We start from the raw sequence: 15,002 nt of genomic DNA, 5'->3' as shown, positions 1-15,002 counted from the left end.
CTTTTCTTAATTTTGGCGATAAAACAGAGAAGGGTATGGTTACAGCCAAGCTGTTCTCTTTAAAGAATTGTTGTGGAAGGAATTGTTAAGTTCAGCTGGTGGCGCAGTGATATCAGTGCTGGACTCTGGAACGGAGGTTCCCGTGTTCGAGTCCAGTCGGGCTGTTCCCGAGTACGCTTTCCATCTGTGCCGAGTTGAGTGTTGATCTCGCAACTCAACCTCATAATATAAAAAAAATACTGCGAAATGTCTGTGTGAGGAGTGGCGGGCCACACAGTCTTTCGTTCTGTGCCTTGTAAGGCATGAAAATGCCCGACACTGGCCTCTCAGGCTTGAGTCAATGTTGTCATCATCCTCATCATGTGGAAAGAATATTCTTTGATATTGAATGCTTTAATGAATAAAGAAAACAAACTGCTGGAAGAGCCTAGAAAGTTAAGCAGCATCTCTAGAGATAAAGGAATGGTCAAAACTTTGGCTCGAAGCCCTGCACTAGGACTGTGAGTCTAAGGACGAAGGTAACTAGTGTGTAGAACTGAGAGGGAGAGGTGAAACAGGTGGAAAAATATTAGAGAGTAGGCAGATGGACTAGGTCAGAAAGGTGAGTGAGCAGGTGGAGATGAGCTGGTAGGTGAATAAGTAGAATGAAGATATGGGAAGGATGATGGATGGATGGAACTAGGTGCAGGGAGGGCAGAGTGGTATGATTACCCATATATCAATTGATCAGAGTTTGTCCTCCCTTCAGTTTTTCCATCCCATTGAGCAGCTAGATCCATCTGTCCATCATCTCCTTCCCTAGATTCCAGCTATCACCTACCATTCTGTCCCACCCTCCCTCTGACATCTATACACTCAGAACTGATGCAGGGTCTAGACCTGAAACATTGACCGTCTATAAATGTTGCTTGAAATACTGAGTTCTTACAGCCATTTATTGTTTGCTCCAGATCCCAATTGAGCTGGGTCTGTTGTTGTTTATCATCTGTATTACTGACTTAGATGATAAATTGGTAAACTAGATTATTAAACTTGTGGATGGCTCCAGGATTGGGGTGTAGTAGACAGTATAGAAGACTACCAAAGGTTACAGCAGGACCTGGACCAGCTGGAAAAATGAGCTGAAAAATGGCCGATGTAATCTTATGCAGGAAAATGTGAGGTGTACTTTGGAAGGACAAATCATGGTAGGACACTGAGGTATGTGGTAGAACAAAGGGATCTGGAAATATAAATCCATAATTCCTTGAAAGTGGCATCACAGGTTGGTAGGTAAGTTTTAAAGAGTGCATTTGGCACATTGACCTTCGTAAATCTGAGCATAGAGTACAGGGGTTTTGATCTTGTGTTGAAGTTTGGAGTACGGAGTTCAATTCTGGTCACCTACGTATGGGAAAGTTATCAATAAGTTTGAAAGAGTACAGAGAAAAATTGTAAGGATTTTGCTAGGTCTTGAGGATCTGATTTATAAGGAAAGGTAGAATAGGTTAGAACTTACTCAGCTGCCAGTGAAGGTGGTGGATGTGGGTTTACTTGCAATATTTTAAGAGATGTTTGGATGAGCACGTGGATGGGAGAGGTATGGAGGGCTATGGTCTAGGTGTGGGTAGGTCGACCCAGGCAGAGAAAACAATCAGCGTGGACTGGATGAGCCAAAGGGTCTCTTTCTGTGCTGTAGTGCTCTATGAATCTAACTTCTGCAGACCCTTATATCGCTAGAGTTTCACCAGGGTTCACTTAAAGTTTCATGTACTAACAAAGCATGTCTAAAAAGTCAGAGACTAAATGTGACGCAAAGAAAGAACATTCTCAATCATTGAATCCCAATGTGTGCTAGATTCCTCTTTTCCTCTAGAGGGCAGTAGTTGGGGTTTATGTCTGGGTAACCTCACCCCTTGGATGCCCCATTGATGCTGTTGCAAAAGTGATTTGAGTTTTATAAGACACTTGTTGCTTCAGTTATGTAGAGGATTGATGAGACCACATCTGGATACTATTGTTTTACATATTTAAGAAGGATGCTAGTTTGTTGAAAGCAATTCAGAGAAAATTCACTGAACTTATACCTTGAATGGGAGAGATTATCTCATGAGAGTAGATTAGACCATGAGATAATGGAGCAGAATTAGGCCATTTGGCTGATCAGGTCTTCTCCATCATTCTATCATAGTTAATTAATTACCCCTCACAACCCCATTCTCCTGCTTTCTGCTGTAACCTTTGATGCCCTGACTAACCAAGAGCCTATCAACCTCCACTTTAAATATACTCAAAGACTTGGCCTCCAATGCTGTCCATGGCATTGAACGCCACAGATTCACCACCCATTGGCTCAAGAAACTCCTCCTCATCTTTGTTCTAAATGGATATATCTCAGAGTAGAGTGCCCTCTCAGTGGATATATCTCAGTGCCCTCTGGTCCTAGATTCACCCACTATAGGAAATGTCTACTCCACATCCACTCTATCTAGGCCTTTCAATATTTGCTAGGTTTCAATGAGATCCCACACCTTATTCTTCTAAATAGCAGCAACTACAGGTCCTGGGCCACCAAACTTTACTCAAATGTTAACCTTTCATTCCTGGAATCATTCTGATGAACCTCCTCTGGGTCCTTTCCAAAGCCAGCACATCCTTTCTTGGATAGGGGGCCAAAAACGGTTCACAATTCTCCATGTGTCATCTGATCAATGCCTTTTTAAAGCCTCAGCATTCTCTAGCTCTTATATTCTAGACTTCTCAAAATGAATGCTAACATTGCTTTTGCCTTAGTTACCACCAACTCAACCTGCAAGTATCCTTTAAGAAATTCTACACAAGTACTGGATAGATTGGACAGGAAAGGCTTGCATTCACTGATGCTTAGAAGGATGAGGGCCAGTTTGATTGAAACATGCAAAGTCGATCTTCACTCACCACAAATCTGAAACACTGATTCTACGGCCTACAAATTCACTTTCATTCAGTCCTAAGGGCTCTTGACAAGGTGTATATTTTCTCTCATGGAATGATCTGCAACTTGGAGCGAAAGGTAGAGATGAGGAATTTTTTTTTCTTTGAGAGAATTCTGGGACTTTGAAACTGTTTTGCATAAAAAACCTGTGGAAATTGTGCTTTTGGTATTCTAAGAATGTAGGTAGATAGATTCTTAATTAGCAAGGAGCAGAAAGGTTACCACATGTAGACAGGAGAGTAGAGGTTACATTTTCATTAGCCATTATCTTACTGAATGGCAGAGCAGGCGTGAAGTACCTAATCAACTACTTCTAATGCTGAAAAGAGCATTGATACGTATATAAGATATTTACCAGCAATGGAAGTGTACTGAGTGTGAATCAGTATTTTCTGGATGTGAGAAACAATTTTCAGAACATTTGTGGTTAAATTTTTTATTACCCCCTGCTGTCATCAAGATTTCTGCTGTTTAATTTTACTTGGTGTTGCAAATATCTAGGAATAATACATGCCAGCCATCTTCATGTGATAGTCTTTTAGACAAGCAAATTCAAAAAACGTAAAGGTAAATGTTTTGTGTGTGTTCAGATTAATGAGACTCTTATATGACCTGTGAAGAACATTGAACAATGAGTAGACTATTGGATGCTTGTCTTCCATCTCAGTAAGTTAAATCAAGACTCAACTTCACACTCTACCTTTGATCTGTATCCAGTATTGGATGTTGAAAGTTTCAATTGCTCTTTCAGCTGAAAGATCTCTTTATTATTTTTGTAGGAGGAAATGCTTTCTTATTGCATTTCTAAACATCCTGAATCTGTCTAAACTCATCCACAAGAATATAAATAGTTTCTCCTATTTTTTCCTTGTGCACATTTTTATATTAAATGCTTTGTTTAGATCTCCGTAGCCATTTGTCCACAATTAAATACAAAGCATGTTTATGCAGCCAGGTTTCCTGATTTAAACCTTCATGCTCTGGATCATTCTGCCCAAGTTAAATTGATTCCTTTATAATTGCTCATTATGAAGCTCAGATTTTTTACGTCTGTTAATGTTTGCAAACAGTGTAAAGGGAGTAAAATTAAACACTAGATATAGATCATATTGGATGATATGAGAGTGACCTACAGAGTAGTGTTGAAACTGAATTTATTATCAAGTAACCCTTTAAACAGAAGATTATTAATACTCGTGAAAGGAATGACAAGGGTACAGCAAGTGGAAATGGGATGGATCTGAGTGATCCTTGTGAGATCTAACACAAGTTAGTATACCATATGCTGCTGCATTTCTGTTGTGCATTCTATGAGCTTATACTGGTTAAAATCAGCTTTGTCTTGTATGTTGTTAAGCATGGCCATGTTTATATAAAAAGTTCCATAGCATTTTGCATGGGATACATTTAATGGCATAGCATCATGGTAATATAATGGCTACTGTGATGCTATTACAGCTTGGGACAGTCCAGAGGTTGGAATTTGATTCTGGCACCATTTATAAGGAGCTTGTACGTTCTCCCTATAACCATGTGGTTTCCTCCGGGTTCTCCGGTTTCCTCCCACAGTCCAGAGACTTACTGGTTAGTAGGTTAATTAGTCATTGAAAATTGTCCTGTGATTAGTAGTGTGAAATAGGTGGGCTGCTCATTGGGCTGGAAAAGCCTGTTCTGTGCTGTGCGTCTAAAAAAAATTTTAAAAAATGGAACAATACCATAAAACTGCATACATGGATTTGCATGTAATTTTATAGATTGCTTATTTTGCCATGTATCTAAGCTTGCACTATTTATCTACTTTCACTTAAATGTTTTTATACTTTGTTAAGCCTTGTTTTATAGTTTTATACAATACTTTCATATTTATGCATGTTAATATTTTTTCTGTCTTGAGGAACTAATTTATGTGCAGAATAATAATGTAAAGCCTAGTCATGAGGTCAGTCTGATCAAGTTTTGAACTTAATAATAATGTTGATGCTGTGTGTTATTATAACAGCTCTGGTTGTTCAGACTTTTAAAAAAAAAGGCACTGACATGCATCACTTCAGATGCCATACCAGACTATGATTAACAAGAACATACTGTTTCTGAAGTAAGTAGGAGACCAGTTTATACAAGACAATCAAATATTCAGCAAATATCATTAATTAAGTCAACTCCAGATCAGAAGGGGGAATAGTTCCCATAGATTATTGTGTCAGGATGTTATGGCAAGAGATTCTTTAGCTGTGACTGGATAGATAATTCAAACACGTAATTTCGGTAAATATGAAGATTAATTTCAGGGATAAACATCACTAATGTAAAAATGTCATTATTGCACATTGCTGGGAGTTTATGTTCATAGATGAGGTATACAAAAGCAGTAAAGAAATATTTATTGGGAAGGCGAGTAGCCCTTCTGATGGTGAAATTGCTCATTGATGCACTGAATGTCCAACCCCTTGGTTTGAGACTGGGCATTTCCAACAGTTATTTATTATTTTTAACTGGAGAGGAGCAAGTTAGTGTCTCAAAACTATCAGACTATGCAAATGTCCATGTCTCTCTCTCTCTCTCTCTTTCTCCCTCTCTCTCTCTTGCACACTCTCACTCTCTCTCACTGTCTCTCTCTCTCACTCTCTCTCTTTCTCCCTCTCTCTCTCACACACTCTCACTCTCTCTCTCTCTCTCTCTCTCTCTCTCTCTCTCTCACTTTCTCCCTCCCTCTCTCTCTTGCACACTCTCACTCTCTCTCTCACTCACCCTCACAGTAAATTGGTCTATTTCACTAAGATCACCATGCATTCCTCTAAACATCACATATTATAACCCATTCAGCTTAATCCTTCCTCCTTGGACAAATCTAACCCCACCAAGGATCAAGCTGGTGAACATTAACTGCACTCCCTTTATCCTAAGATTGGATCTAAAACCAATATGTCGGATGCGGTCTCAGTAGGGCCTTGTATAATTAGAGCAGCTCATCTCTACTGTTGCACACAAATTCACGTATGTTAAAATATGTGCTTAGAAATTCATTGCAAGCTGGTAGGGCTATGAAGAAGTGTTAGCATGTTCTATTCTGCTTCCACTGAAGCAAACAGAGAATTGTGGAGGCAAAGCATCATACATTGACATCACTAGCATGCTTAGAGTGACTGACTGGAATGAAATTCCAAGCAATAGTTCCCTCTGCATTTTAGTATAATTATCTTTATTGTGTTGCATTTCTGGACCATAAAACTGAACAACCCTTCAATCATGTTAATTATTGCGAATAACCACAAGTATTCCTATAGTTTACAGTTATCATTGTACTTTCATCTACAATAGCAAAATTGAGAACTTAATTTAATATTCTACAAACATGTTAAATTATCAGATTTCACCAGAACAGCTGTTAATATTTAAAAGTTAAAGCAAGTAACAAGTTGATACAGAATTCAATGTTATATTTTTATTGGCCAACCTTATGAGGAATCCGACCTTAATAAACTGAAAAAGAATTTAGATTATGATTGATACTTCAGTTTAATATTATCAGTGCTATTTCAATGCACCAAATTAAATAGAAAGGAGTGGGAACACCCAGTGAACCAGAACAGTTATTGAAGCACTGCTTGTACCCTCTGGTAAATCACTAAAAACTTAACCGCACCATTTTTAGTTAATCAATTTTAAGCCAGCACTAAAAATTTCAATCATCACAATCTTTTTTAAAACACAATGTGCCTGTGTGGTTATAATAATATTCAGTATTATTTTCAAATTTCTGTTTAGATTTGTAATGCATTTTTAATGGTGGGTGAGGTCTGGGCCTCACCTAGTTAAAGTGCACGCACAATACATCGCCTCTCCTTTCCCAGTGTAGTGATCGCCGTGTGGTCACTATCTGGTTTGCTAGGCGGGAGGCCGCTCACTCCAAGTGGCCTCTCCTGCACTGCTGAGTTCGTGGTAACACCTTCTCGTTGGTGCCCCCCGTTTCCACCGAGCTCGCTACGTCATGGCACGACCGAGTGTCCGGCAGCATCACTGGAGGGGTAGGCTTGGCTCGTTAGCCTTAGTTGACAGCCAGCCTAAGCGAAGGACAACTCTGACTCCAACCATGGGCAGGTGGGGCTTGTCAGCCTTATCAGGCCATCCACCTAGGAGAAGGACACTCCGACGTAACTCCTATGACCCGAGGATCTCGCTGTCACCGTCCCAGCTTGCTAGGCTATGGCAGATGAACCCTGGGTGTAAAGGGTGGTGCCAGTACCGCACACACTGTACTCCACCTAAAAAAAAATCATTGCGCAGGTCAAAGGATATGCCCATGTCTACGACCATCCTCCTCGATTTTCCCTTGCAGCCTCTGCAGCCTGGTCTGCCTGTCCCGTATTGGCCTCGTCAGCCACTAGCAAGCCTGCAGCAGATGTGGGCAGCCCCCTTCCTAAATCTTCGTTTGTGAAGCCAAGCCATGACTGTAATCGCACTGCCTCCAAAGATTAATAAAATATACAGTATTATTTTTAAATTACACTCAGTGGTGAAAGTAACATTTTCATTGTATGGTCGCTTGACAAACATAACTTACTGTTTCCTGCATTGGCACATTTCTTTCTTTTGGCCTGCTTTCATTTCTTGCTCCTTCACTCTACCCACAAGAGGCAAGATTTTCCGTCAACTAACCATTTTAATTCCAATCCACATTCCCATTCCAATATGTTGGTCCATGGCCTCCTCTATTGGCACAATAAGGCCACACTCATGTTGGAGCAGTAACACCTCATATTCTGTCTGGGTATTATCCTCCAACCTGATAGTATGAAAGATGATTTCTAGTAATTTTAGCCCCACCCCTTCCATCTTCTTTCATTCCGCACTCTGGCTTCCTCTTACCTCTTCTCTTGCCCTCGCCTGACTATCACCTCCCCCTGGTGCCCCTGCTCCTTCCTTTCTTCCATGAGCCACTCTCCTATCAGATTCCTTTTCCCTCTGCCCTTTACCTTTTCTACTTATCTCCTCCCAGTATGTTACTTCACCCCCCATCCTCCACGCATCTGGCTTCACCTTTCATCTTCCAGCTTGTACTCCTTTCCCTCCCATCCACCTTCCCCTCCCATCTGCCTTCTTATTCTGGCTTCTTCCTTCCTCATTTCCAGTCTTGAGGAAGGGTCTCGGCCTGAAATGTTGACTGCTTATTCCCTTCCATGGATGCTGCCTGACATACTGAGTTCTTCCAGCATTTTGCGTGTGTTGCTCTGGATTTCCAGCATTGGCAGAATCAGCTTTAAAATCACTGACATTTGTCATGAAATCTGTTGTTTTGCAGCAACAGTACATTGCAGTAATCTGTCTGTCCCTCTAGGTACCATATCCAATGTGGATATTGGTGACCATGGTTTTCCATACAGATCTATCCCTTGTTCTTTGGATGACTTCCAAATCCTCGATGTGCAGCCACCTGGAATAATAAAAGCTATAAATTACAGGTAGTCCCTGAGCTATGAACATCCAACTTACGAACAACTCGTACTTACGAACCAAGGAAGGAGAACGCCGTCCGCCATTTTAAGTTGGATCGCGACGCCGTCTGCCATTTTAAGTCGTTGCCATTGATACTGTGTTTTGTGTGTAACTTTGTATTTGGCTTAAATTTTTCTTAGCAAGATACACACTGACCCCGCCACACTGGTCCAGCAGGCTGATGGCACACTGAGATCAGCGCCAGGCTGGAGAATGGAGGTTCCCGAGTTCAATCCAGTGACAGACCGCTCCCGTGCTGGGTTGATGTCGATCCAGTGTCTCCCATACCATCCATGCAGGGTTGATGTTGAGCTCGCATCTTGACCTCGTAAAAAAAAAGCCACCTTCAGTTTAAATTCCCACATGGAATATTGTGGAGGATCAAATACCCAAACACAGCGCAGCCCCCACTTGTCCCATTTAACCTGTCTCAGTGAGGTGGACTTTAGGACCCGGGGAATTCAGAGATCCTTAAGACCCAGCGGACCTCAGGAGCCGGTGGAGGCCGGGACCCGCTGCCTGCAGTCTTTCTATTCCTTTGATGAGAAGTGATCATGATTGAAAATAAAGTGGAAATAATAGTGTTTGGAAAGAGGTGAAATGTCATCGGTCATTGGAAAAGGCCACAGTCGGTCAATGATTGGAACAGTTTTAAAGGATAAAGTGAGAATGGCCCTACCCTGATGAAAGCAACAATTATTACTAAGCAACACAGTGGTTTAATTATTGGAATACGTAACATTAAATAAGTGTTTTATATGCATTGAAAGGTAAAGTATATACTATATGCTGAGACAAATGTTTGACAAACTGATGCTAAATAATACCGGATGTACTTGTTCCAGCTTATGTACAAATCTGACTTGAAGACTGACTCAGGAACGGAACTCGTTCGTAACCTGGGGACTGCCTATACAATAAAAAAAATATAAAATTAAATTAAGTAGATAAGTAGAGATTCCAAGATTAAAAGTATATTTTTTATCAAAGTATACAGCCCTGAGATCTGTCCTTCTGCTGGCAGCCATGAAGCAAAGAAACACCATGGAACTTGTTCAAAGAAAACAGCTGTCACAAACCCCATAACTGGGTCACTTACCAGCAAAGATAGAGAGGTCCGTTGAAGTCTGATGGTACTATTTTTAAAAGTATTTATTGAAAAAGGGGCACAAAAGTAAGATTAATGCAAACATACAGATAATATACGTCATCAATACTAAATCTAAAAGCACGGGTTTAATAATAATCAATAAGAAATAGCTCTATCATTGTTTAGGGGATAATGTATTGTCCGATGGAAATATAAAAGTCACTGTCAGTTCGTTCAAGCTGCAGCGTTTTGGGTTTAAGAGAGAGACGGGTTAAACTTGCCCAGGTTCTTTACAATGCCAATCCTTTGAGTCGTGGGAGTTGTTTTCCCCGTTGTTAGCTAAAAGCCAGTTTCCCATGAGAAGAGCCACCGGTTCCATGGCGAATGGAACCGAACGCACGTGGCCTCCTCCCTACTGGCTTCCGCTATTACGGGATTGCTAGCGTTTCTTCTGGTGCGTCTGAGGGGCTGTTCTCACAGACCCTCTTTTGTCCTGACTCACAGGGTCGCAGATGTCCATCAGGTTGGGGGTGATGCAATCCTTCCCTCAACCAGCCCACTTTGCCCGAGGGCTTCCACGTAGCACAGTATTTTCAATCCGCGAGTTCGCCTTCCAGAGACAGTGGCCATGTCCCATAGCTTTATATCGCCGGGGGAACGAGACATTCTGCACGTCTCTCTCTCATTTCCTGGGTCTCCTGACCCAACCCAATAGTGATCTTGCGATTCTCACAAAGGAGGGGGCTGCAGGCGTAACACCCCCTTTCTTCAACGCGTTTTTACCAGCGGTTAAAATGAAGTAGTACAGAGTCTTACAGGATTGTAGAATCTAACACAATACAAAAGCTTTTCCTTTTCACTACAGAATAATACAGTTATACATTCAATTCAGCATCCAAACAGTTAACGATTACAGTGTCACTTCCTTTAATATCTTAACATCTTGAACCTTACTAAAGTCTTGTAGCATCAGACTTCAATTTAATAACCACCTATTTTTATTTCTTTCCTTCAGCAACAAATCTAAGGAGTTGTGATCTTAGCTTACGTGCATCTACACAAGTTCATGCAAATACTAATCTTTCTGTTGTTTTCAAACTAAACAGGCAGGCTTCCATGGGGTTGTCTTTATTATTCACATGCTTTGTCAAAATCCCTTAAAACCGGCTTTTGCTATTTAAAAATGGCGTCCCCATTAACCGTCGCCTCTTTTCCGGTTAGTTCCCATGTGGGGAGCTTGGGTACCCTGGCGAAATAAACTCTCGCCCGCTTCTTCCATAGGAGTTATTTTATCAACACGGTGTCCCAAACTTAGACCATCTTCTGAATTTCCACCCAATTCTTTAATTTTTCACAGGTGGCTAGCCCTCTCTTCAGAACCCTTCAGGCTACGTGTTTTCAGTTCGAACTCTTTGTTCAAGCAGCATTTCAAATTCTGCCTTTTCACACCACACTCTGGAATAACAATAGTGCGGGGCCCCCCCCCCCACCCCGTCATCTCCCAACTTAATCTGTAAGCGATCCGCAGGTTTTAAAATTTCTTCATTCGATTTGGGAACTACATATTTCCCGTTTCCTTCAATAATAATATTTATCTCCCCATTTTTGAGCTCCACATTAACTTTGAACACACCTTGGAGCACAAACACCTGGGAACTCTCACTTCCCATTATTACCAAGGTTAACCCTTTCTTCACTGAACCAAGTCTATCTGACCCACAAGGACGGCTGTCCCGTTCAACTGAATCAAATACCTCAGACTTTTTCTGAGCTCCGTTACTAGGTTCAGTACCACGTGCATCCCCATCTTGGACACACTCAAACGGGACATTGGCCTCTTTCAGGCTTTCAATATCCGTACCCGATCCGAATTCTAAATTCCCCTGATTCACCCAGCTACTCTCTGAGCAACTCCCTTCCGGAGTAAACTCAACCCCGCGGGCTGAAACAACCTCATTTGCCAACCCAGCGGACTTCTTCAAGGTAAGGGCACCCTTTTCATCTAGGACTGCCCTCCTTTCATTATTGGGAACACCTCTAGCATTTTCAGCTTCTTCAAACAGTTCTGCCAACCCTGACAGATCACCCAGGTCCAACCCTGGACCTGGACCTCTCAGCTTTATCTTCTGCCTCTAAAACTTTTCTCCTCGGTAAGGGTTGGTCTACCTCCTCTCCCTTGCCCTCTTTCACTTTACTACTCTTCGTTTTACCACCCTCTAAACCCTCGTGGTACAGGGTCGGTAAAAACGTCTCGGCCAAATCGAAACTGGCCGGATTTAAACTGCTCTTGTTCTCAGCTGCCTCTCTCGACATGCTGCGAGTGATCGCGCATGCGGGATAGATCTTGGAATCTAGGGGCGGGGCCTCAACACTCACCGGCCGGCTGGTCATCGTCATTGCTGCCCAAACCTTACCACCTGCTAAATCGTTACTAAGAAGGACATCCGCGTCAGTTCTCAGGAAGTCTGATGGCATCCCTATTTCAACTGGTCCAGACACCAGCTCACAATCCATAATGACTTTATGTAAGGGCACCATTTCTGTCCCTTTACTTACTCCTTTCACAGCTACCATTCTCGTCTTGTGACAAAACTCTAGTACCCTACTGCTGATCAACGACAGCTCAGCCCCTGTGTCTCTCCAGATCCATACGGGAACTGGTGTGTCTCCCTCTCTCACAGATACGGTTCCGTTTGACATATAAGTCTCAGACCCTTCTCATACTCTGTCTACCCGGGGCTCTCTTGTTGATTTACTGATTATCACGGCACATCCGATAGGGACTGCTGCTTTCCCTTTTTCTGTCTCTTTCCTCAGAGCAAAGCACCGAGATGCAATATGCCCCCCCTTTCCACAATTAAAACAGGTCAAGCCCGGAAATCTCTGGCCGTCTGGCCTTTCCCCCTCAACCTTACCACTAGCTCCCGGCGGGACCTCTGCCTCAGCCAGCAGACTTTCTCGATCATTCCCACGGTCTCTCTGGGAACTTTTATTCGAGGAAAACTTTGTCTTGTGGGTTAGGGCATATTCATCTGCGAACCTAGCAAATTCTGAGATGGACTTATTCGGCTTCTCATTCAAATACGTCCGGATATCCTCCGAAACACAACCTGTAAATTCCTCAATCAGAATTAACTCCCTGAGATGCCAATAATCCTCCCCCACTATCTCTGCTGTGCACCAACGGTCCAAGAGCACACCCTTCTCATAGGCAAACTCGGTATATGTCTGATTCCACCCTTTCTTTAAATTTCTGAACTTTTGTATATACGCCTCAGGTACTAGCTCATAACTCTGGAGAATGGCCGCCTTTACTTTGTCATAACTCTCCTCCTCTTCCTCCTCCATGGCCAACGCCGTGTGCCCACTGTGCCTTCCCTTCTAACACACTTTGTAACAGCGCCACCCACTGACCTCTGGGCCACTTCTGATTCACTGCCACCTTTTCAAAAAGCAAGAAATAACTATCAACATCCGTCTCCTCGAATGGAGGTACTAACCTCAACTCTTGACTAACATTGAACCGCTCCTCTAGGTCTGACCCCGGAACTCGTGGCTGTTGCCGTAACTTCTCCATCTCCAAGTCATGTTTCCTCTGTTTCTCTGCCTCCCTCTCCTTCTCAGCTCTTTCTTTCTCTTTCTCAGCTGCTTCCAGCTGTTTTAACCGAAGTTCATGCTCTCTTTGTTTCTCAGCTCTTTCCTGCTCCCGTTTCACCTCTAACTCCTTTAGCTGGAGCGTACGGTCCCTCTCTTTCTCTGTCTCGGCCCTTTCCCTCTCTTTCTCTCTCTCGGCCCTTTCCCTCTCTTTCTTTCTCTTGGCTCGTTCATTCTCCTTCTCAGCTGCCTCCAGCTGCTTTAACTTAATTGCATGTTCCAACTTTAATTTCTCCAACTCTAACTGAGCCACTGAGCTGTCCCACTAGCTGGTACCTCTACAGGGATATTTTCCAATACCTCAGCTGTAAACACATTCTTCCCAATATAATACTGAGTTATTGCCCTTTGCACCTCCCGCTTTTTCACTGACAACCTCACCTCTACGAGGTTCAACCCCTTTGCCAAACTTATCAAGTCTGATTCGGTGGCTGCCTCCAGAGTCGGGTTTTCTATAAATTCACCTACGTCCATCTTTGCTGGTTTCCCGTCTGGCTACCCGCGTAACCAGATCCAAGTTTTGGACTTACAAGCCCGATTCACTGGCCTCCCAATTTGGTGTCAAATCCCTAGACGAGAACTCCACTTGTTATAAACCCCGTAACTGGGTCACTTACCAGCAAAGATAGAGAGGTCCGTTGAAGTCTGATGGTACTATTTTTAAAAGTATTTATTGAAAAAGGGGCACAAAAGTAAGATTAATGCAAACATACAGATAATATACGTCATCAATACTAAATCTAAAAGCGCGGGTTTAATAATAATCAATAAGAAATAGCTCTATCGTTGTTTAGGGGATAATGTATTGTCCGATGGAAATATAAAAGTCACTTGTTAGTTCGTTCAAGCTGCAGCGTTTTGGGTTTAAGAGAGAGACGGGTTAAACTTACCCAGGACCTTTACAATGCCAATCCTTTGAGTCGTGGGAGTTGTTTTCCCCGTTGTTAGCTAAAAGCCAGTCTCCCATGAGAAGAGCCACTGGTTCCGTGGCGAATAGAATCGAACGCACGTGGCCTCCTCCCTACTGGCTTCCGCTATTACGGGATTGCTAGCGTTTCTTCTGGTGCGTCTGAGGGGCTGTTCTCACAGACCCTCTTTTGTCCTGACTCACAGGGTCGCAGATGTCAATCAGGTTGGGGGTGATGCAATCCCTCCCTCAACCAGCCCACTTTGCCTGAGGGCTTCCACGTAGCACAGTATTTTCAATCCGCGAGTTCGCTTTCCAGAGACAGTGGCCATGTCCCGTAGCTTTATATCGCCGGGGGAACAAGACATTCCACACGTCTCTCTCTCATTTCCTGGGTCTCCTGACCCAACCCAATAGTGATCTTGCAATTCTCACAAAGGAGGAGGGCTGCTGGTGTAACACAGCAAACACCCAGTGTGCGGAAAAAAAAGAACAAATTGTGGAAATGCCAAAAAGCAAGCAAATATATTAAACATTAAACCACAGAGTCCTGAAAATGGTCTGGGAGTGCTCAGTTTAGTTCAGTTCAGTTCAGCTTAGTGCTGTCTAGTTCATTGACTACAGACTGCAGAGCCTGTCCATGCTGAAGCGCCCTGATCAAATTTTGCAAAATGGCAAAAAAAAAGAGTAACAAGAAACACATGTAACACAAACTGCAAAGAGTCCACCAATAAAACGAGTCCAGAGCCAAGGGCTGCGCTGATCAAACCTTACCGTATGAGGAAGACTCCTGTACCTTTCTCCAGCAGCAGTGATGGAGAAGGACACTGGTCAAAAGCAAAGACACTGTGTTGGACACCTGCTCACCTTCTAGTCTCGTCCTCATCAATGTCCGTCTTACTCCA

General features: G+C 42.8%; 1 protein-coding gene across 8 annotated transcripts in view; it reads left to right on the top strand.

Annotated features, from left to right (window-relative positions):
• Nucleotides 1–15,002, top strand: part of arhgef28a (Rho guanine nucleotide exchange factor (GEF) 28a) — a 390,430-nt gene that overhangs the window by 160,392 nt on the left and 215,036 nt on the right. The window lies entirely within an intron of this gene.

This window comes from Hypanus sabinus, chromosome 7 (genome assembly GCF_030144855.1).
Source record: "Hypanus sabinus isolate sHypSab1 chromosome 7, sHypSab1.hap1, whole genome shotgun sequence".
Taxonomy (NCBI): Eukaryota; Metazoa; Chordata; class Chondrichthyes; order Myliobatiformes; family Dasyatidae; genus Hypanus; species Hypanus sabinus.
Note: the sequence above shows the minus strand (reverse complement) of the source record. Positions and strands in the feature narration are given on the sequence as shown.